The 24856-nt window shown below is 40.7% G+C and overlaps 1 protein-coding gene across 5 annotated transcripts in view; it reads right to left on the bottom strand.

Annotated features, from left to right (window-relative positions):
• Window positions 1–24856, bottom strand: part of BMPR1B (bone morphogenetic protein receptor type 1B) — a 677368-nt gene that overhangs the window by 474234 nt on the left and 178278 nt on the right. For 2 of the 5 annotated variants that reach the window (XM_077476575.1, XM_077476574.1), the window contains exon 1: window positions 6384–6567. The exons of the other annotated variants lie outside the window; for them this stretch is intronic. The gene's annotated coding sequence lies outside the window, so the exon portion shown is untranslated. Of the gene's footprint in view, window positions 1–6383; window positions 6568–24856 lie in introns of those variants that run through there. 5 annotated transcript variants of the gene reach the window in all.

The following is a 24856-nucleotide window of genomic DNA, read 5'->3' as shown; positions in this document are numbered from 1 at the left end:
TATACAGAAGTCTTTTTGCAAGTCGCCGCTGAGGTCGCGGCAGGTCGCGGCGCTGCAAGTCGTGCCGCGTACTGTGTGAACCGAGCCTTACTGTTAAATTTGCAATTAGAAAAAAATATTTTGGAATCTGGCTTTGTTTTCACACAAAACTGAATATGAACTGCAGCATCCAATCTCAAGGATGCTTTAGTACTTATTCACCAACAAAGCCTGCTGACACCAACTTATTAGCTGCTCTCTTTAGAAGGGTGTTGGACAGCTTAGTAGCTAGTGAACAACCAATACGCAGCTTTAAAAAAAGCCTAGAAGTAAAAATAAAACTCTTACTAAGTGCCAAGTAAACTTCAGATATTATTTATCCATGATATGTTGTTTATGTCATGATAATACCTACTAATAAGAGAAGTGGCATTTCAGTTCCTCTATATTTGTACTACTCAGTTTGAAAAGTGCTTGTTCATGAATCCTTTCCTATTCAAGTGAATAGGAAGTCCAATTATTATCTGTGGTCAAAAAATGCCAAGTGGTGATAGAGGAGGATTAGCAAAATACAGCAAGTGGAACTTTAGCAGACCTATTAACTGTGCACCCAGTATGGCATAGGAGTGATGTATGAAAACTGGTGCACATTTTAATCAAAGTTTTTCCTAATTGACATCTCATTATTATGATGTTATTTATATGTTATGGACAACATCTCCATACACTCTAAGTTTTTACTTGCTATAGATTTCATAAATCAGGTTAAACTGTATATTTATCACTTCCCTACTGTCGTATTGTAGGTGGATGTGTATTTCTAAAGTGCTGTTTATATACAGTACATACCTCTAGAAAATACACATTGTCAGCCAGTGTGCCTGTGAATGACTGTGATCTGAGCCATCCAACAAATTGCGGCAACCACAAATGTAAACACTAAGGATGGGCGAACGGTTCGGCCCGAGTATGAGTTCAGGCCAAACATTTGCCTGTTCGGGCTTTTCAACAAACACCCTGCAATGTTTTGAGCGCTGCACAGTGCATTCTTTACCCTGATTGGGCAAAGATTTGTCTCCTTGTCTCCTGTTTTTATTACTTTTTGTACACTTTTTTGGTGAATAGGTAGGGGTACTGTGTACCTCATGCGCGCTCATTCCCTCTTTCCTGACCTGTCAGGATGCATACCCGGATAAGGGTCTGGTATGTATTTTGGGGGGGACCCCATGCCATTTTTTTTATTTTGCCGTGGGGTTTCCCTTAAAATTCATACCAGACCCGAAGGGGACCCTAAGCTTCTTTTTGCTTTATTTTTTCAAAAGCCGGTTGTCGTCAATTGTAACCATGAGTCAATGGGATTTGACTAGTTTTTTTCTTTATAAATGTCATTTTTGCTGCAGCATGTTTTATGCATGCTACAGATGTACCACTTTACAGGCACATTAAGGCCGGGTTCACACTATAGCGATGCGGGAACGCCGCGAATCCGCGGCGTTTATCCGCATCGCACACCTCCCGCCGGCAGTTCACACTGCCCTATGCGGACGGCTGGGAGTGTCAATGTTATGTTAATGACACCCCCAGATCCGTCGGCATATCGCAGTGCGATCTGCCGACTCGCACAGGAATCGGATCGCATGGTGTGAACCCCCATGCGATCCGATTCTGTTGCGGACCCAAAAAAGGGTCCCGTGCGAGTTTGCTGCGGGAGCGCTGCGAATTCAGCCATACTATCTGTATGGCTGAACTCGCATCGCTACGGAGATCGGATGTGATTTGCTGTGCGAATCACATCCGGATCTCCCCCCCCGCAGCAGTGTGAACCGGGCCTTAGGGGACCCCCATGCACTATATTTAACCACTTCAGCCCGGAAGGATTTACCCACTTCCTGACCAGGCCATTTTTTGCGATATGGCACTGTGTTATTTTAACTGACAATTGCTCATTCATACGACATTGTACCCAAACAAAATTGATGTCCTTTTTTTTCCACTAATCGAGCATTCTTTTGGTGGTATTTGGTCACCTCTGCGATTTTTTTTTTTTCGCTATAAACAAAAAAGACTGCCATAATACACTAAAGACGCTATATTACATATCCCAAAAAAATATGTATTCATTCGTTTAGGCCAATATGTATTCTTCTACATGTTTTTGGAAAAACAAATCATAATAAGAGTATATGGATTGGTTTGTGCAAAAGTTATAGCATCTACAAAATAGGGGAAGATTTAGGGACTTTTTTTATTTTATTATTGTTTTTACTAGTAATGGCAGCAATCTGCGATTTGTAGCGGGACTATGACATTGCGGCAGACAAATCTAACCCTAAGTGACACTTTTTCGGTACCAGTGACACCAATACAGTGATCAATGCTAGAAAAATGCACTGATCACTGTATAAATGGCACTGGCAGAGAAGGGTTTAACACTAGTGATGATCAAAGGGTTAAGTGTTTCCTAGGGAGGTTTCTAACTGTCAGGGGAATGGGCCCACTGGGAGTGGAGAGAGATTGCTGTTCCTGATCACTAGGAACAGCTGATCTCTCACCTGTCAGAATGGGAATCCGCCTTGTTTACACAGGCAGATCCCTGTTCTACCTCTCTTTCCCGCGACATCGAGTCTGCTGGACCTGCGGGCAAGCTGCCAGCAAAAGCCACTGCAAAAAAGCCAGTGCATGAACCGACGTACCAGTATGTCATTTCGCCCATTCGAGCTACCTTGCCGCAGTATAACTGTGGCGGCTGGTCAGCAACTGATTAAAGGAATTTTTCATTTTTATTGATGCACTTTAAGCATAATTAAAATCTCTACTCTTGAAAAAACATTGTTTAAAAAAAAAAAAACATTACATTGGTACATGTCCCCCAGGGCAGTACCCAGACCCCCATACCCCTTTTATGGCCAATTACTTGCATTAAGCCTTCAAAATGGGCACTTTTTATTTTTCCCATAGACTTCAACGGGGTTCGCTGTTTGGGTTATAATATTTCCCCTGTACAGGAGTTCTACTGCGAACCAAACAGGGGGGTGTTCGGCCCATGTCTAGTAAACACACTTGAGCCCTCCCATTTGTCACAACGGAGGAAAGAGAAGAAGTAATGAGTTAATTAATCATTCATTAGTAGAAGATCACAGGCAGCAGCAGATTCAAGGTCTTCATGTGGTGTGTACCATATTTAACCCTTTCAACATCCTCCTCTCATCTACATCTCAGCTCTATCCTGTCTCTGTATGTGACCTATTCATTAACCTCCTTTATAATGTACATGTGTATACTTACACTTTAATCTCCACCTTCCCACTGTATGTGACCTATACATTAATCTCTTCTAGTCATCCTCATTCTGTATATGACCTAAGATGCTGCTCCAAAAATATTGTGGCAAAAAATGAGATCACCTTGGGGTGCCCACGTGCCAAAAAAGGGATCATTTTGGGGGGGTTTGGACAGCCCTTTTTTAATAACAGCAAGTCATTTTTTTCAATGTTGGCCTTCCTTTCCTTCTTTAAAAAATCCAGTTGTTATTAAATGCTACCAAATAAAGTGCCATCTTTCTTAACTTCAAACACTATACAATTAATTTGGGTAACGTATTGTGTGACCAAGTAATTGTCAGTAAAACTGTCACAGCACTCAAAACCTAAAAAATGGTCCAAAGGAAGTATATTACAGACTGGTACCCAAGTGTTTAAAATGTAACTCTAGCCAAAACTTTATTTTTTAAATGTTTGATAATGCAGGGAATGGATACTACCTCAAGTTTTTTGCAGCTTTATTCCCAGATCAGAAGCTTTCAATGCACTTCCTTTTAGCAGAGACACAAAAAGAAGGGGAACACAAAAAAGTGGAAATCTTTCCAAATTTAAGGAGAAATCCCTTCTCTCAAGAGTTGTCACCATAACAAGTGTCCCCATTGGAAATTTTCTCATCTACTCCTGTTCCAGTTACAACCATAATATTTTGGATTCCCCCCTCATTTTCTATTCTAATGGCACCAGTCAAACATTGAGGTTAGACCTTTCTAAAGGAGAGTGGGAGGGGGGATAAACGAAACAAAAACATTTTGGTTGGGGCTATACTTTAATTTAATTACAGATGTAGTATTCCTATTGCATGTTACCATCCATACATGGGTGTAAATATTTTCATAATACACACTTTTTCAGCATAGTTATATGATTATATCCAAATGAATGGCACATGCAGACATTGTAGTGGATGGTGGGAAGTCGGTGGTGCTTAAGTTTAAACTCATTGTAGAATTGTCTATACTTTTCTGACTGGCAGTAGATATTGTTAAAAAAAACACAATAATTGTGTGTTAGTGCCTCATAGATGGTAACTTGGAGCTAAATAACAGTGTGAATAAGGTTTAGGGTGACAGCATTTTTAATATCAAGCAAAGATCAAGAACACTGCAACATGACCTCAAACTAGCAGGATCAAAATTCAAAACTAATTCAGAAAATACTGCTTTACTAAAAGAGTAGGTAATGCTTGGAACAGACTTCCAGCAAATACAGTGAGTCAGTCAACAATAACAACTTGGTCTTTTTCTGCCTTCATTCTTCTATGTTTCTATGAGATCATTCAACTGGTATCGTATGCGGTGAAGGGAGGATTGTCTGAGTGTATAATCATTCCTTTCAAAATGTGAAATTCCTCCATCATTTTAAACAAACATCTTTGTTACTAGGTAGAACCCTACTTTTCATTTGTTCAAAATGTTGGCTTGCCTGACAAATATAAATATAAAACTCACACTGAAAGCACTGTCAACATAAACAGAGTATTATCTTAGTAAAATGATACAATATGTGGATCGATACACTAAACTCTCTTAGAGGTAATAAAACTTTTCAAAATGAGTTCTTTAATACCACTGAATTATTGAAACATTCATGCAGCTAGCTCCACCTCCCACATTAGAGGAACATCAACAAGCCATCATAACCTGGAATACATCATAGGTATATTGCCTGTTTACTTAAAGTTCCCATTATTCAGATAACTACCTATAGAAATGTCAGCTTTAAACAGAGATGACATGCTTATACAGTACAGCGGTTATTCTCTTGGTTCAAACCTTTAAAAAATGTAAGCTGAAAAAGTGCAAACAGCAGGAAATCTTCCCAAAAAGGCACCCCTCCTGTAATTGAACAGTGTTATAAACAGCAGGAAATTGAGCTGAGTAATTTATGCTGACTTTAGGATCCAAAGCAAAGTCTCAAAAGACTATCCTAGCTCCAGTCTTATTTTCCCTTAGCTTTCACTGTATATGCTAGAGAAACAAGGTGTAATCACTGATAGGGGCCTCCCGATGGCTTGTTTGTGCTTCTGTAATTGGATAATACATTAAACAGTTTCAGCAGGGTGCCATAAATACGACTGCACAGATCACCCACATCATAAAAAAGAAAGAACCTATACAAACCACTGCCACATTTTTACATTTATCACTTAAGCAAGCTACACAAAAGTCATTTTACCCTAGAAATGTCCTGAATACATACCGGTAATCTAGGATCTAAAAATATTCTGTTCTATTCCCTGTACAAAGCCTGATTTTTCAAGCATTTCAAGTCAACACTGTGATCATCAAGGTGTATTTGGAAATTTTCCTAACCTGTTTATTTTTACATCTTGGACTTACAAATTAGACATTATCAAAGACTGACAGGCTGTGTTACAATTTCCTTCACAGTACGTCAAAGTCATAATTATTTAAAATAACAAACACTTTTCTACAAATCAGCAAATTATTTTGTAGTAAATCAGGAAAGACAAACACTATGTTCCTAGGTTTTGAATATCATGATATACCAGAAGCATTACAATAAAATGGCAATACCATGTATATAAAGGAAAAAGAAACATCTTTAACAACTTGTAATTATTGATTCAAGGCAACAAAGGAGCTATACATGTCATTAGTTACTAAAGTATAATTTTAGTATATCAAAGACAGTTGATCCTAGTTCTATCTGTTTTTTGGACAGACAATTTCTCATAAATTACTGTGCAATGAAAAGAAAGTGATTCTCATAAGAATAAACAGACAACAATTCAGAGCAGTTGTCAATGAGATATTGAATGACAGAAATAACAATCACCTGTCTTATCTGCAAAGGAATGATAAAATAAATGAGCTGAATTTTCCAAGAACGAGCATTACAAATTGACCTCATACAACTAAATAGAAGAAAGAAAACTAAAACACTTTCTCTGTTTGTCACCTTTGGGCTATGAGTTTCTATTCAACTTCATGTTATGTGTAATTAGTTGTGTGCCAGCCTTTGGTACGCTCCATAATAAATCCCTTGACCACATTTTCTGCAGGGTTGGCAGAAATGGAAAGGTTCTATTCATTAAATCACAGGACACGCCACAAAACTTACCACACTGCACTGCTTCCTTGCAAGATTCCAGCACGCTAGAAATTTCAACAGCCATCTCTCTCTATGCTTGAAAAAGCCTCCCATATGACTATGATTAAGTAGGATATGAGATCGGTCCAATCAGTGTTTTCCTTTTTCTGAGTCCTCCTCCCCCATCATTACATGTGGTGTTGGGACAGGGTTATGCCTGCACTTAAACAGTAACCATCTGTTACTTGCAGGAAAGCTGTGTCTCGTTCTCAGGTTTCCCTGCTTCTTTGCACAATACTATGTCTTTGGACTGTGGAGGTTCCCCTCTACAACACATATAAAAGTTACAAAAGACGTAGCAGCCATATCATTTGGATACAACATAGTACAAGGTCCACACTAAATGTTTAGCCTTTTCCAGCTGCTGCTCTTGAATTCCAATAACTATTAACCACAGAGGTAGCAAAGATTGGAGCTCAAGATGGGTGGTTTTGGGACTTTAGGGAAATGGTTATTAAGAGCATTAAGTAAAACAAAAAAGTCAACCACATGCCATCAACATATTAATAGCTAATTCAGACATTACTCTTAGACTCATTTGGGTTTTCAATATAATAAATAAGTTGCAAGAATAAGTAGAAGAACACTGCAACAAAGCGCAATACAGGTAAGTTAAAATGAACAGCTTTAAAGCTCAATTCTATCCTCCCCACTGCTGCCCCCTAGTCTAGACTCACCTTATTTAAAATCTTTAGAGCATTCACATGATGTGCGGGGTCCTCTTCCCTTTTCATCTCTATTCCAGCACTGGGTGGTCCTCAGTGTTGCAGAGAGTGTTGCTGATGTGTGAATGTCAGTGCTGTTGCCTGCAAAATTGTACAGTGAGTGTAGGCTCACGATTGGTGGCACCCCTAAGGCAGAAGTCCATGATAACCCAGGGGGTGACCCAAATCACCCCATACTCAAAAAAAATAGGATTTTTACGTCATACCTGTAAAATCCTTTTATTTGATTACATCATGGGACACAGTCAGGCTAATATTCATTACCTACTGGGACGTCCCAGAGAAATAGCCTTGAGGGGAGGGAAACACCCTGCCAAACAATAGCTATCAGAACTTATACGGCAGCCTGCAGTATACTGCGGCTGAAAGCTGAATATTTGGTAGCAGCCTTACAAATCTGAGCCACAGATACCTGATGGCGAAAAGCCCAGGAGGTTCCTACACCCCTGGTAGAATAAGCTCTCACCTTAAAGGGAGGAGCTTTATGTTTCAGACCGTATGACTGAATTACCAATTGATGGACCCAATTGGCAATAAAAGCTTTGGAAGCTGCTTGTCCCTTTTCGGGTCCTTTTTGTAAAACAAAAAAAGAGTCTGATCCTCGGATCTCCGCAGATCTAGACAAATAAACCTTGACTACCCGGACAACGTCCAAAGAATGCAGTCGTCTCTCTTCCACCGAATGAGGCTGAGAGAAAAAAGAAGGCAAAATAATTAATGAAAGGCTGATATCACTTTTGACAGAAAGAATGGAACAGGTTGTAATGGTGGAGGATCAAGTACGGTTCCCTGCATTAAAGGGCCGCCAACTCTGACACTCTTCTAGCCAAGATGATAGCCATCAGAAAGGCTAGCTTGCGTGACAACAAGTCTAATGGAAACTCCCTTAATAGGTTAAAATTGTTGTTTTTGTAACACAGACAGCTCCAAGTTCAAGTACCAAGGGCACATAGGTGACCTAATGGGGTGAAGCAAGCGAGTTGCCCCTTGCATAAAGGTTTGGATCAGTGAATGGGAGGCTAAAGGCCTTTGGAAGAATACTGATAAGGCCGAAACTTGACCTCTGATTGTACTCAAAGCCGATTTCCACAGCTGACTGTAGAAAATAGAGAATTCTCTCAATCACATATTTCCGAGGATGCCATTTTCCGGCTTTGCACCAAGCAATATAAGTCTTCCAGACCTTATGCTAAATTTTCCTAATGATAGCTTTTCTAGCATTTACTAGAGTAGACATCACTGGTCCTGAGATGCCATGGTCCTTTAACACCCTGGTTTTAATAGCCATGCCTTCATATTTAGAGATTGTAAATTGGAGCAGAATATAGGACCTTGAGACTGTAGATCGGGTGACGTGGAAGTGTCCAAGGCCCGTCTATTGTCAGTCTCACAATCTCCGGGAACCAGGGCCTTCTGGGCCAGGCTGGTGCCACCAGAATGACTGGAAACCACGCTCTCCGAATCCTGCGCAACAAATGTGGAAGGAGAGAGATCGGAGGGAAAGCTTAAACCTGTGAGATAACTGGCTCCATGGAACTATCCAAGCATCTGCTCCAATTGCCAGAGAATCTCTTTTCTTTGAGACACTGCTGTAGCTTGTTTTTGAACCTGGATGCCAGTAGGTCACCTCTGGCCATCCCCAATTTTGGAAAATTTCCTGGAACACCTCTGGGTGTAGGGACCATTCCTCCGGCTAGATCTGCTGGCGGCTGAGATAATCTGTCTTCCAGTTCTCTACTCACCGAGAAATGGACTGCCGATATTATTGTACCGCCTTGGTGGTTAATATAGGCCACTGCCGTGGTATTGTCGAACTGAACCCTGATGGGGCAGTCCTGAAGCTCCACCGTCCAGGATCGTAGGGCCAGACGTACTGCTTACGTACTGTAATTCTAGGACGTTGATGGGCAGGGTCTGCTCTGTCCCTGACCATTTCCCCTGGGCTGCGAGCCCCTTGAATGCCAGCCTGAGTGACTGGCATCTTTTGCCAGTACTCTCCAAGTTACCAGGAGAAAGGATTTTCCCTTTTGCAGGTTCTGATCCTGAAACTACCAGCTTAGGCTTAAGCATGCCTGAGGAGTTAAGCACATTGGATAATCCAGGGCTTTTCTTCCTCTGTTCCAAGCCAACAAGATGTCTTGGTGTAAAGGCCTGGAATGGAACTGGTCATAGGGCCTCAAAGGAGGATACCATCCTCCCTAGCATACTCATACAGAGCCAAATGGAGGGTTGTCTGGTGCCCCTTATCCTTCAGAGCACAAATCCTTATGGGTGGCAGAAATACTCTTGCTTGGACCGTGAATCAGACCTAAATATTTTAGACTTTGAGCTGGTCTCAAGGCTGACTTTTCGGTATTTATGATCCAGCCTAACCTTCTCAAATACCTCACTGTGTATATGATGCTCTGTTCTAGAGCCTGTACTGAGTGATCTCTGAGCAGGAGGTCATCTAGATACCCGAGCACCAGGATCCCTTGGGTCCTTAAAAGACCCAGTACTGGTGCTAGGACCTTTGTGAACACCCAGGGAGCTGTAGCAAGCCCAAAGGGTAGAGCAACAAACTGAAAATGACGTTCCTCTACTGCAAAACGTAGAAACATCTGATGAGGCTGAAAGATAGGTACATGTAAGTGTGTGTCCTTTATATCGATGGAGGCTTAAAAAGTCTCCCCTGAGTGGACAGACTCCATCTGAAAGGAGTGTATCAATAGATAACTGTTCAAGGACCTTAGGTTCAAAATGGGCCTTGTGGCCCCCGTTTGGTTTCTGAATCGTAAACAGGTTTGAGTAAAGCCTTGTGGCCCTTTCGGATACCAGAGGAACCTCTGCAATCACTCCCCGATGCACTAGATTATGTAGTGCCTGAAGCAATAAGTTTATTTTTGGAGGATCTGAGGGAACGCTGGATCTTATAAACCTCTGAGGGGGCACCCCCCGTAACTCCAGCTTGTAACCACAAGATATACTTGAGGTGACCCACTCATCCTGAATTGTTGTTTTCCAAATGTCTGCAAAGTGCAGCAGACTTCCTCCCACCCAATGGAGTGGGGGTGTCCTCTCAAAAGGAGGGCATGGTGATGGGTTTAGAAGAATTTTGGACTATGGGATGTTTCTGGCCCTGATCTTGCGGCTTGCCCCTGGCCCTTGCACCCTGGTGGCAGAGGAACCGCCCTGACACTGAGACAATTAAGGAAGCAGTCCCTGGGTTTTTAACCACTTAAGGATTGGGCCTCTTTTTTAGATGTGTTGTTTACAAGTTAAAAACATTTTTTTTTTTTTTTTAGAAAATTACTTAGAACCCCCAAACATTATACATTTTTTTACTAACACCCTAGAGAATAAACTGACGGTTGTTACAATACTTTCTGTCACACTGTATTTGCGCATTGGTCTTACAAGCGCACTTTTTTTGGAAAAAATACACGTTTTTGAATTAAAAAATAAGACAACAGTAAAGTTAGCCCAATTTTTTTTTATATTGTAAAAGATAATGTTATTCAGAATAAATTGCTACCCAACATGTCATGCTTCAAAATTGCCCCCGCTCGTGGAAAGTCAACAAACTTACCCTTAAAAATCTCCATAGGCAATGTTTAAAAAATTCTACAGGTTGCATTTTTTGAGTTACAAAGGCTAGAATTATTGCTCTTGCTCTACTGATCGCGGCAATACCTCACATGTGTGGTTTGAACACCATTTTCATATGCGGGAGCTACTCACGTATGTATGTGTGTGTGCTTCTGCACACGAGCTTGGCGGGATGGGGCACGTTTAAAAAATATATATATATTTTTATTTATTTTACCTTTTATTTTTACACAGTTTTTTAAAAAAAATGTATCACATTCATTCCTATTCCTATGTAAACACCCCTTGTAAATGAAAAAAAAAGCATGACAGGACCTCAAAAAGACCTCAGATCTCATATTTACACTAAAATTCAAAAAATAAATAAAACAAATTGTCATTTAAAAAAATTATTTTAAAAAATGGCCCTTTAAGAGCTATGGGTGGAAGTGACGTTTTGACGTCGCTTCCTCCCTGCAATGTCATGGAGACGGGTGGGGGCCATCTTCATAACAAGCATGTTCTCTGAATAGGGGACAATCATGTTGTATAATATGAAGTTTTTTACCTGCTGTAAAACAAGTAAAAATAAATTCTAATGCCACATACACACGATCGGGTTTTCCATCAGAAAAAACTTGGTTGGTTTTTCCGACTAAATACCGTATGGTTTGCTTACACACGGTCACGCAAAAGTTCTTTCGACCGTCAAGAACGCAGTGACATACAACACTAGGACGAGCCGAGAAAATTAAGTTCAATGCTTCAGAGCACGCGTCAAATTCTTTCTGAGCATGTGTAGGAATTTTGCACGTCGGAATTTGTACAGACGATTGGAATTTCCGTTCCGAAACCTTTTCCGACCAAAAAATTGAGAACCTGCTCTCAATCTTTTGCTGGCGCCAGCAAAAGTTCGATGGAACATATACACGGTCGGAATTTCCAACCAAAAGCTCACATCGGACTTTTGCTGGCGGAATTTCCGATCATGTGTATGGGGCATGAGGGGTAACTACTATAATGTGGACCCTCGGTGTACAAAAGTAAAGTGATCTATTGCATGGAGCTCTTACAAGCAGGGCTCTCTGATTCCTACTGTATTCAATTGTATTGTAATTGTACTGTCTACCCTCATGTTGTAAAGCGCTGTGTCAACTATTGGCGCTATATAAATCCTCACTCCAAGATCTGCAAGAAAAAGCATTGGAGACATAGGATGAGTCTATTGTAAAGGGAATGAAAAAAGTGACAAGGGTATCTATCCAATGACACCAAATTTTTCCTGTTGGGCTTATCCCCCCTGAAAATCTCTAAACCCTATAAAAAGCTGCTGTGCCATATTCTCACGGCTGCGAGCTGTCTTATAGTTCTTAATTTGAAAAAAACCCTTCCCTCCCGCCTCAGATGCCTTGTATGCTAGGATTAAAGATGTGGAGTTGATGGAGACTGCTAGAATACAGGACAGAATGGAGGTTCACAATCGCGTTTGGGAACTATGGCATCTTCAAGAGGACCCCCCCCTTTTTTTGAGAGTGCGCTGTTGTGATGGCCCTTGACTCATTTCCTTTTCCTCTAACCTTTTCTTTTCATTTTCTTCTCTAAGTATTATAATTTCTTCTGTCAATGAAGATAGTTTGCACAATATTGTTCTAGCAGTTTTATAGTTTTAACTGAGAACCTGCTACTCAGCTTTTTTTTATTTTAGATTTCTTATATTTGTGTATTGTGGCTGCCACTGCTATGGCTGTCTCAAAATGTCTTTACTGAATTATGAGTGATCTTTATTTTTCATGAACATAGAGCTCATAACCTTGAATGTCTTGAATGTAATCAATAAAAATTATTTGAAAAAGAAAAAGGTGCCAAGGGAAAACAATGCAATGTAGAATACTATGGGGTTTATTTACGAAATGCAAATCCACTTTGCACTGCAAATGCACTTCAAAGTGCACTGAAAGTTTACTTGGAGGAGGAAGTATGAAAAAAAGAGCAGATGTAGTGAAGGGGGAAAACAGGGGAAGGGGAGCGTTAAAGATGCCAGACAAGGGAAAATGTAGGGTAGGGTTGAAAGGTGAAGGGAAAAGTGTTAATCCTAAATAGGTAGTGAATTAAAAGGGGACAAGAAATTATATAGTCCAGATTCAAAAAATTGTTTCCAGTCTTTCATCTTAAAGAGCAGTAAGCTTTTCAAAGAGCATACAGTAGTTTAAAAAGACTTTATTTTGAAATTCTGCATGAGACAATGTTGGTTTCCATATATTAGTGATTGTTCATTTAGATGCTGTAAAGATATGGGTTACCAGTCAGAATTAGCTGTTAGAACATCAATCAGGTATTTTACAAAGGAGAGCTTCTGATGGATTCATTTGAAGTTGCTAAACCGATATTTGTTGTATTGTCTGATAAACACGGCTCCAAAAAGTTTGAAAAATAAATGGTCAATCCCACCATAAATGTCCATGGCCATGGCCATGCAAGGGGCATCCTCTGAAACATGTTGCAGTGAAGAAGGGATTGCCTTGGATATGGCGGTAGGGAAGCCTATTATTAGCTTTGACTGACACAGCATTAGCTTGCACTGATATCAATAGATTAATAATGATGACTGTAAAAAATAGTACTAAAAAAGTAATGAAAGTAAAAATCCACGACAGGTTTTTATGCATGATATGGTATATTATATGCTGTTTGTGAATTTAGGTTCATATATATACTTGTACACATAAACTTTATTAGCTCTGGCATCATGGCACACACGTCCTTTGCAGTTGTACTCTGTTTGGCACAAGCTCCTTCCTTATCTTAGTGAGCAATGGTGCTGCTTATCGCACTGTAGTTTTTTTTTGTTGTTGTTTTTTATTTCAAGGTAGAATGTTTACATATGCATTCCTTGGCTTACTTTATCAGATTACATGGCATAAAAGCAGGATTATTTTATGAACAATGCAAACAAGGACCACAACATATACAGTATGTTAAACATACATGTACAGGTCCATAAAGGGGTTACTATAATTGCTTGCTGGGGTTTCCAGATTCTGATAAGTCCCCTGCCCGCAGACCCCACAACCACAGTCCAGGGTTTTGGGGAAGAGACCCTTGTCCCTATAAACATGGGGACAAGGCCCTTTGTGACAAGCACCCACCCCCCATGTTAAGGGCATGTGGCCTGGTGTGGATCAGGAAGGGGGGGCACTCACTCGCCACCCCCCTATCCTGCCTGGCATGGACTGGGGGGTGTTCCCCACAATACCCTTTTCTTTATTTTTTAAAATAGCTTGGTGTCGGCAATTGCAACCGCAAATACATTTAAATGTGATTTTACTTTTTTTTTTACTTTACATGCTATAGATGCGCCACTTTACAGGCACACTAAGGGGACACCCCCCCCCCCCCCGTCACTATATTTATGTTTCATTTTTATGGTTTCACACTAAGCATCATTAAAATCATTGTTCCTTTAACCACTTCAGTACCAGGCATGGTCCCCCCCCCCCCCCTACCTGCCCAGGACAATTTTTAGCTTTCAGCGCTGTTGGAATTTGAATGACAATTGCGCGGTCATGCAACACTGTACCCAAACCAAATTTTTAAAATTTTCTTCCCACAAATAGAGATTTCTTTTGGTGGTATTTAATCACCTCTGTGGTTTTTAATTTTTGCACTATCAATGAAAAAAGACCAACAATTTTGAAAAAAAAATTGATGGGCACTGATAGGAGGCATTGATAGGCTGCACTGACGGCACTGATAGGCGATACTGCTGGCACTGATAGGCAGCACTGATGGCCACACTGATAGGTGGCACTGGATAGGCAGCACTGATGAGGAGCTACTGACAGGCATTACTGAGTGGCACTGATTGGCACTTTGATGGCACACTGACAGGCATTACTGATGGGGCACTGATTGACACTGTTGTGGGCACTGATCTGCACTTTTATGGGCACTGACAGGCGTTTATAGAGGGGTACAGGTTGGCAGGTGATGGGCACTGATTGGCAGCTGATGGGCACCTTTTAATGGGGGCTGTGCTGATAATCAATGTGATGATTATCAGCACAAACCCCCCCTCTGACAGGAGGAGCCGCCGATCAGCTCTCCCTGTCAGCGTGAAACAAGGAAAGCCGGTTACCAGCACTTGCTGGATCACGCGATGATCACAGCTGATTACATGGTAAGAAGCCTATGTCAGAGGCTTCATACCACAATCGGAGTTGTGGTGTGTCAGATTGACACACAGCACCTACGATCACCATGCTGCATGCCTCATGGGCGCACGCCGGCTCTGTTATCCTGCTCACGTCATATGACGTCTGGTTAGGATAACACAAGCACTTTGCTGCCGTCCTTTTGCTATACGGTGGGCGGCAAGTGGTTAAAAAAACAATCATTTTTTTAAAATTGTTTTTGCATTGATACATGTCCCCCAGGGCACTACCCGGACCCCCTACCCCTTTAATGGGCAATTACTTGCATATAAACCTTCAAAATGGGGACTTTTGATTCCTCATATTCGGCTCCCATAGACTTCAATGGGGGTTTTGGTTTGGGGCAGAACGTTTCCCCCATTTGGGAGTTCCGTTACAAACAAAACAGGGGGTTATTCAGCCCATCTCTACTCAGCAGTTCCACCTAAGCTCTGAGACAGCTCTTACAGGGTCTCAGTTCTGGCCTCCCCCTTTGTTTCTGTCTCAAAACTGTTCAAAGAAGTTACACCTAGTACAATGTGTCCTCCTGTTACATGTCAGCATTTTTGGAGTATCCCATACCAGCCCAAACCCTCTCCTGTTACAAGTTTTTCTAGCAAGTAATCTTAAAAAGACATCCCCTAGCCTGTTTAATGGAGCCAGAGTAAATGGACTGTTGCCTGTGGGATTGGTTGCCTCTGAACTGTTTGGGGAAGAATCTGTCAAAATCATCGGCTACACAAATTAGTGCTACACAAATTATGCTAAGATCTGTGGTATATAACATTGCAAAACCCCCAAAAATCTGCATATTGCTGCTAGTTTTCTAACCACAGCTAATAAAATCATATCACAACTAGTCTATTTTGTAATACTAACAATTAGTCCTGTATGGCAAACACATGGATACAAAAATATTTTTGCTGCAGGGTCTTGGATGAGAAAATATTTAAAAAAGAAATTCACAGACTAAGAACTGAAAAGTTTTATAGCAGGAGCTTTGGTGTTATCCTGAATTTTCTCACAGGTGTGGGATTACAGTGATTTATGGGGTTAGTAGTCAAAATTCTGGGTCTCTTTTTCAGAGCTTTTGTTTCTGACATGTAAATTACCTTACATTCTGCTCCTCACTGCAATGCAAACAGTTTTTATAGTTATTTGTGATTATGAAAAGAAGCTGGTGACCTTCTATATTACAATTCAAGATACACAGCTGATATATATATATATTATATATATATATATATATATATATATATATATATATGCATACAGTATCTCACAAAAGTGAGTACACCCCTCACATTTTTGTAAATATTTTATTATATCTTTTCATGTAACAATACTGAAGAAATTACACTTTGCTACAAATTAAATGCCAACATGTACTGTGACCTACTGAAGCAGAGCATGATCCCCTCCCTTCAGAGACTGGGCCGCAGGGCAGTATTCCAACATGATAACAACCTTAAACACACCTCCAAGATGACCACTGTCTTGCTAAAGAAGCTGAGGATAAAGGTGGTGGACTGTTCAAGCATGTCTCCAGACCTAAACACTATTGAGCATCTGTGGGGCATCCTCAAATGGAAGGTGGAAGAGCGCAAGGTTTCTAATGTTCCCCAGCTCCGTGATGTTGTCATAGAGGAGTGTAAGAGTACCCTGGTAAACTCCATGCCCAAGAGGGTTAAGGCAGTGCTGGAAAATAATGGTGGGCACACAAAATAGCGACATTTTCACTTGGCAGTGTAGTCACTTTGAGCAAGGTTGGGATTTTTTGGGTGACGTTCAGCCCTTGACTCAGGTTTGTGCAGAATTATCTCTATATATATTTTTTTTTGGGGAAACTTACTAAACAATGACATTGTAGATGTATCTACTACTTGCCACAGAGCAAACTTTACACATGTATTAAAGTTATACTAAACAGAGAAGTGGTAATTGCCATAATTCATCATGCCTGGGGGTCCCCTTGGTCTGCATGTAAAGTAGCGCATCTCTCTCCTGTTTATAACATTTTTTTTCTAAAGGAAAAAATGTCATTTAAAATTGCTTGCGGCTGTAATGTATTTCCGGATCCTGGCAATATACATAAAAAAATCATTGAAAAAAATTCACCAAAAAAGTGTCAAAAAAGTAAAAAGGGCAGGAGATCGTTTTTTGACAATTCCTTAATTAAAAAAAAACTAATAGTTCCTTAATTAAAAAAAAAAAACTAAGTGTCCCGAAATGTCCATCCATCTTCAATCATGGCACAGACGGACCCAAAAAATAGAAAATAAAAAAGCTCCGCCTTGATGGGAGGCATCCCGCCGATTACTGTCTTTTCACGATGACAGCTGTTATATAGGCGAGGGCGGGGCCACCCGGTGACATAAATGGATGACCCTGCCCCCTCTGACATCACATTATATCACATGAGGTCAGAAGGGGCGGGTCACTCGGTTACATCACCAGATAGCCCCGTACTTGCCTATAGCAGGTGTCACCACGAAAAGACAGCCGTTGGCCAGATGCCTCACATCGAGGTGCAGCTTTTTTGTTTCCTATTTTTCGGTTCTGTCGGCGCCGTAATTTAAGATGGATGGACATCGCAGGACACTTTTTTAAATAAATACCCATACTCATTTACATGATGTCACATGAGGTCAAAAGGGATCGGGGTCACTCAGTTACATCACCGGGGTGCCCTGTCCTTGCCTATATAACAGCTGTCACAGCCTAGAAAAAGCAGTCGGTGTTAAAGGGGGCTTCCAGATTCTGATAAGCTTCCGGCAGACCCCCACAACCACCGGCTTTTGGCCTTTGGCCAATTGTGTCTCTCTCAGAAGAGAGCGCTGACATTGGCCAAAGCATGCAGGTCAGGTGCCAATCGTCATACAGCAATGCACTGCGATCTCACAATGCATTATGGGGCATTCCGCAAACACCCCATAATACTCGCTGTTCAGCGAGTGGATGTTCCAATCAAACATACGCTTGACTCAAACATCAAGCTCATCCCTAATTATAAAAATATATAACTGTGTTGCAGCTCCCTCTAAATCTTTATTGAACACTAAATGTTTATTTTTTGTGCATTTATATGATCTAGGCGGAGTCAAATATGATTGGCACTAGCTTTCATTTTGTTCCCACAGCATCTGCATCCAAGGCTCCTTATTTACTTTACAGGTATTAGCAATTACAATGGATAAATATCAAACAGATTTATTTATTTATTTTAGTTTCTTAGTGAATGTAATTAATTCTCATACTATATCCTACCCCTATAGTGTTTAGCAATAGGACATGGAGGAAGAGTTAGGAAGGGGAGTGTTATTTGCCACTGTGTATACATCTACACGTGGGCTGCACAGATAAGAAAAATTAGGAAATAAAGAGCTTAGACTGAAATTTAGCATGTTCAGTAGAGGACACCAGCTGGGCTACCCAAACTCAGGCTGCAGTGGCTACACAGAGAAGATGGGAGGGACAGTTGAATGCAGGATCAACCAGGTATATTTCACTCTATGCAAAATAAATGCTTTAGTGGCTTTATGAGTATGAACACTATGTTATATAGCATGTTTTGAGATTTTTTTTTATAGTCTGAATTTAATGACACTTCTTAAGGAGAATTAATAACAATTACCATCAGAAAACACATACAGAAGAAGCTAGCACAGATATTTTTTTTTGCCATGAAACATCTTACCTATTATTCACTTTTAAATTAGAATAATTTTAATAACCAAAAAAGTTATTTGATAATCATGAGTGCCAGAAGGCAAGTTACATTAAATGAGGTCACTCTACGTAGAGGTCCATTGAGTACAGCTGTCTGTTGCTTTTGTCTTCTAGAGAGCTAGTGAAAAACAACTGAAGATGAATCCTATCCTTCAGTCTTTGTTGTTGTGTTCTCAAGACTTAAAAAAGTACTAAATTAGTGCAATCTGGAGTGTCTGTCTGATGTTCCCCAGCTGTCTGATATGAGATTTTCTAAACATTTTTAAACTTTTATATGACCTTGCAGTGTTAACCCTCTTACGTGCATTTGCCATAGAGTTGCTAGCATATGTATTACAGATTGTATATTTTAAACCACAAAGTCTTGCAAAATCTGTGAGTCATTTTCTGAAATATTTTAAACATTCCACTAGCATGGTTTGACTAGCTACAGTATATGCAACATATACTGTACATGTATTTAATTCACAAATATAATTTTTCTTCAATATTTTACTGTGTGATGAAAAACGGCGTTATGAATGATGGGTGATGTATATACTATATACAGAAGCAGCTAGAAAATAAACTGAACTTATTTATTAGTGTTGGGCGGACGGTCCAAGCCAAGCACAGGTTTGGCCTGAACATCGCCTGTTTGCCCGTTCTGCAAACACCTGAATTTGCAGGGTATTTGGCCTACTGAGCGCCCTACAATGCACTGTGTGCTTCACAGCGCACTCTAGGGCCCTAATTGCCAATTATGGCACTGTCAGAGCCCTGATTGGACAAAGTGATGATAACTTTCTCCAGTGACGGTTCAGTGCTCATACTCCCACTACACACTATAAAAGGTAGCTTCCCATAGGAGGTTTTTGCATTGTGTTGGAGTAGAGCTAGATAGAGTATAGAGTAGTGTCAGTGTAGTGCGTTAGTGTACTGCAGTGTTTAACACAGCATTACATAACATTTAGTGCTGTATACAGATTTGTATGCCAATTTATTATTTTCTGGTTGCTGCAGGTTTTTTTTTTTTTTATGTTTTTTTTGTCATTTTTTTGTCCCCTACCTGCCTCTTTTTTGTAAAATTGGCAGTCATAGTTTTTCTGAGTGCGACTCTGGTGTTCCCCCTTTTTAAATTTTTATAGTTTATACATTTTTGTCAGCGTCAATTTAAAGTGCACCAAACACCATTTTTCATCCAATCACACATTTCCCAGTTTTTTATTAAATTTGGGTTATGAGCCCCCCCTTCATGTCTGGGAGGCCAACAAGGAGAGGCAGATATTCCTATGCCAATATGAGGGGACCAGCAGCATCTGTGTCCCCAGACAAATGGGACGTGGTCCGTCCTTGGGCAGGGCACATTTGTCTCTGTTTAGTGCTGTTGCCTGTGCTATCCAGCCACAGAATGCAGAGGAGGTGGTGGGCTGGCTTACTAAACCATCCTAATCCTCCATGACCCAAGCTAACACGGAGCTGCCAGAGTGGCTTATTCTGCCTCCTTGTCCACAGCTTTTTTAACACATGTGCAGCTGATCGCACTGTTACAACTTGCAATCTCTGCCACAAGCAGATCAAGCATGGCAAAAACCAGCCATTTGGGTACCACATGTTTGACAAGGCATTAAACCCCCCACCACTCAGCTCCTTGGAAAGAGCACCTAAAAGCCACACACAATGGACACAATTCTTTTCCTCCTCATCTTTCCTGTCTACCCCTGCTACATATTTTGACCTCTCAGTAACCTCCACTGACAGGGATGATGGTATAGCAAAGGGTGTCACAGGCTTTACAATTCCTGCCTTTCCATCTGGTGGATTCTGCCCCCTTCTGTGAATTTGCAGAATGTGCTGTACCACAATGGCAGGTTCCCAGTCGCTATTTCTTTGCACATAAGGCCATTCCAGCTCTGTTCTATCACATGGAGGACAATGTTTTGGCATTGTTGGATAAGGCAGTCAGCTGCAAGGTCCACATTACTGCTGACACATGGTCCAGCAAGCATGGTCAGGGACAATATACTTTGTTCACAGTACATTGGGTAACTCTGCTTTTAACTAGGAAATATGCAGGGCAGGGCTCAGTATTGGGGGGCTCAGAAGGCTTTTCAGCTTAATGCATAGAATGCATTCAGATTAAAAACCTTCTGACTTTACAACCACTTTAAGCATCATTAAAATCACTGCTCCTTTAAAAAATATATTTAAAAAAAAAATGTTTGCATTGGTACATGTCCCCCAGGGCAGTATCTGGGCCCCCATATCATTTTTTATGGCCAATAACTTGCATATAAGCCCTCAAAATTGGGACTTTTGATTTTTCAAGTTTGGGTCTGAACATTTGCGAATGTTTGAGAGTTCTAGCTCGATCTGAACTGAGTGTTCAGCCCATCTCTATTATTTATGTAAAATTATGATTATATACTGTATAACAAACAAAGGTTATGGATATTACCTTTAAGCTTTATATAGAAAAGTATTACATATTTAGCTACTGCATTACAAATATGTTTTTTACATCACAAGAGCAATTAGAAAATTAATCCCAGATATAGATGCACACAATCTATTAGGGCGGATGCTAAATAAAGGTACACTTGCAACTTATTAAATGAGGCAGTGAAAGGAGCAATGATGGTATGCAAACTGTAACATCCCACACTTGGATTACTGTTTACTGACTAGTGAAAGATTAATTCGAATTGCTTATGGCTACTGCACTTCACGTGTATATAAAAGAACAAATTATCAAAACAGATTGATCATTTTTTTGATAGCTGTCTGGACATCAGCTTTAATTTTACTGCAATGATTTTAAAAACTCACCGCTGCATAGTTACCCTAAAGGGATCCTTAACCCACTCCTAAAAGTGATATGTAGCTTAACGTTCCTCAGCACAGATCCCTGTGTAAGAGAATGGTAACCTTTATTTTACTGCAAATGGAGGAGCGCACAGCTCTGTGTGTTCCTAGGTTCAAGGACCTTGCTGTCGCTAAACAAGCCTGGCTTCATAGTGATCATTAGGGTTTATTTACAAACAAACCAACTTCAGTTTTCACTGTAATCTGCATGCTGATCCTCACTGAGCAGGCAGGTGACAGGTCCATGTCCACTATGTTTATAAAGAGCAGACATGGACACAGCCCATTTCCTCTATGGGTGGTCAGATGGCAATGGACTACCTGTCTGTTTCCATCCAACTGTCATCCGATCCAATCTGCCAAATGCATGGGGAATGGATCCCCATCTGTCTGTTTTTAGTGGATATTATCAGATTGGATGTGAGTGGGTATCAAAGAACACATGTCTGTTGATGTCAGGCACCCTATTGAGGGCAATGGATGGTCCAATCAGGTCCGCCGAAAAAAACTGACGGAAGGAACCAACCGGTCCGCCTGTGTGAAAGGGGCCTAACTTTTATAGAATGAAGCACAGTGGCAGCTAATGCCCCTTTCACATGGGTGGACCAATAGGGTCTACCTGTCAATTTTTTAGGCGGACCTGATCACACTATCCATTGTCCTCTATGGATCATGTCATGGGTCATGTCTGTTGAGACCCGCCGGCATCTGATCTGATCCTACCTACTAAAAAGATGGATAAGGGATCTGTTCCCTATCCACCTGTCAGATTGAATCAGATGATACTGCCTGTCCGTTTCCATCCGACCACGCACAGAGGAAAGCGGGCTGGATCCTGTTATCTGCCTGCTTAGCGGTTATCAGCTGACAGATTGAAAGAGCCTAAAGCTGACAGCCCTCAGCTATCTCAGTGCAATACAATAAGTAAAAAAAAGTCAAATTAAGTAAAAAGTTTTGAAGAAAAAACTGTTTATTGTAAACTGCACAAACATTATTGCCATTTCTTATCTTTTAATAGGAAACACAAGCAGTATATTTATTAAACAGTGCACCAAATAAAAGTCTTATATGTCCTAAAAAAACAACTGAAAATAATATAGGTATGCAAATTAATCATAGATTTTTTTGTAAAGTTTATTGAACCAAATTAACACTGCCAAATTTGATGGCATCAATGACCTCTGGTGATGAAGGGTTGTGCTGGCTGCAACCAGTCATCTTCTGGTCTGACTTTTGCACTGTGGATTCCGATTGACTGTAATGGGTACTGTACGTGAGAATTATCAGTTAACCACTACAATACAGGGCACTTTCACCCCCTTCCTTCCCAGCCCAAATTTCAGCTTTCAGCGCTCTAGCGCTTTCAGTGACAATTGCGCGGTCATGCTACACTGTACCCAAATGAAATTGTTATCATTTTGTTCGCACAAATAGAGCTTTATTTTGGTGTTATTTATTCACGACTCCGTTTTTTTTTTTTTTGCAATATAAGCGCACAAATAGCGGAAATTTGGAAAAAAAACAATATTTTCTTTTTTCTATTTGAAAAGAAATCCAATAAAATCAAATTTTGTCATAAATTTAAGCCAAAATGTATTCTGCTACATGTTTTTGGTAAAAAAAATTCCGTTAAGTGTATAATAATTGGTTTGTGTGATCACGGACATATGTACGCAAATGATCATGTACATATGTGTGCAGGTGATCACGTACATATGTGTGCAGATAATCATTGGGACATGTGATTTTAGTGGGACATATGTGGGGGACATGTTTTTATTATTAGGGACATGTGTTTTTATTATTTGAGAACATGTATGTTTTGGGGACATGTGTGTTTTGGGGACATATGTGGGGACTGTGTTTGTACTGTGTGGTGTGTTGTGTGTTTACACTACACTGATGATCAGTGAGTAAAAAGCTGTAAAAAGCAGCCCATACTCACTGATCATCAGCCGGCTGCAGTGTTCTGCTCTCCTCTCCTCAGCGGTGACTTCCGTGTGAGGAGAGGAGAGCCGATTGCCTAGCAACCGGCTGTTTGTTTACATCACATGAAGGCCGTGATTGGACACGGCCGTCATGTGATCAGGAGGGCCAATCACAGAGCCCTCCTGCCGATCTGAGATGTGCCGTGTCCGGGTGACACGAGCACATCGGGATTGCGCCGCTGCGCGGGCACGCGCGCGCGCGATCCCGCTACTCCTGAAGGACGTTCCTGAACGTCCTATCAGGAGTAGACGGCTTCCACCCGGCCGTATATATGCATTGGACGGGTGGGAAGTGGTTAAAGGAGAAGTTTGGAGTTCTTTTAAAATACAAACATCTATATTGACCTCCATGCTGCAGCATCAAGCTGATGCTGCAGCTGTCCCACACTGGCTCTAAGCCTGAGACCACTGATCACTCAGTTCTCGGCCAGCTATGAGCAGAGAGCGGTGACTGTAAGTGCACTCCTGTATGGCCAGAAAAGCTTTGGCCATATTTCTTTTTTAAGTATATTGACCAATATAAAACTCATATACTGTAGCTTAAGCCTATGTCAACTGCACTGCATTGTTGGTAGAATCATTTATACACAGTTACATTCATGTAAACACTTTACAAGTCTTCTCGGGCAGGGCAGCATGGTATAAAAACTTTAATATAGCCAAAGCACTGTACCTGTAGTAAAATAGCACAGTGTTAATCTGCTAGTTGTTTATATACTTGCTTAGTTTTAAAAACGGAGCCTTTAATGCAGGAGAAGTTAAAATCACTGCTAAAGACTAGTTTAGTAGACGTTACGACATCTAAACAAACAAATTCTGCTTTAAAGAAATAACAGTAAAAAAAGAAACTCTCAGTAACTGCTAATCTTTAGTTAACAAGGGTGACCATATAATAAGGTATTTAATGAGCTATTCAACTATTTTAGCACAGCAGTATTTGTAAGCAAACCTGAGTAAAGGTTCTTCTTTGCTCTCCAACAGCTGCTTTTATGCTCATACCATAATACCAATAATGAACGTCACAAGTATTTTTATCAAAACATATACGGTACAAGATGGTTATACTTTAGGACACAATTCACTCATTTAATTAATAAAACCTAGTATCAGAATGGGGAAGAAAGGGGATTTAAGTGACTTTGAATGCGCCATGGTTGTTGGTTCCAGACAGGCTGGTCTGACTATTTCAAAAACTGCTGATCTACTGGGATTTTCACGCAACAACCACCTCTAGTGCTTGCAGAGAATGGTCCGAAAAAGAGGAGATATAAAATATCCAGTGAGCGGCAGTTGTGTGGATGAAAATGTCTTGTTGATGTTAGAGGAGAATGGGCAGACTGGTTTGAGATGATAGAAAAGCAACAGTAACTCAAATAACCACTCGTTACCACCAATGGCAG

This window comes from Lithobates pipiens, unplaced genomic scaffold, assembly GCF_037356315.1.
Source record: "Lithobates pipiens isolate NorthernLeopardFrog02 unplaced genomic scaffold, aLitPip1_a1.2 Scaffold_13, whole genome shotgun sequence".
Taxonomy (NCBI): domain Eukaryota; kingdom Metazoa; phylum Chordata; class Amphibia; order Anura; family Ranidae; genus Lithobates; species Lithobates pipiens.
This window is presented reverse-complemented; position numbering and strand designations above follow the sequence as displayed.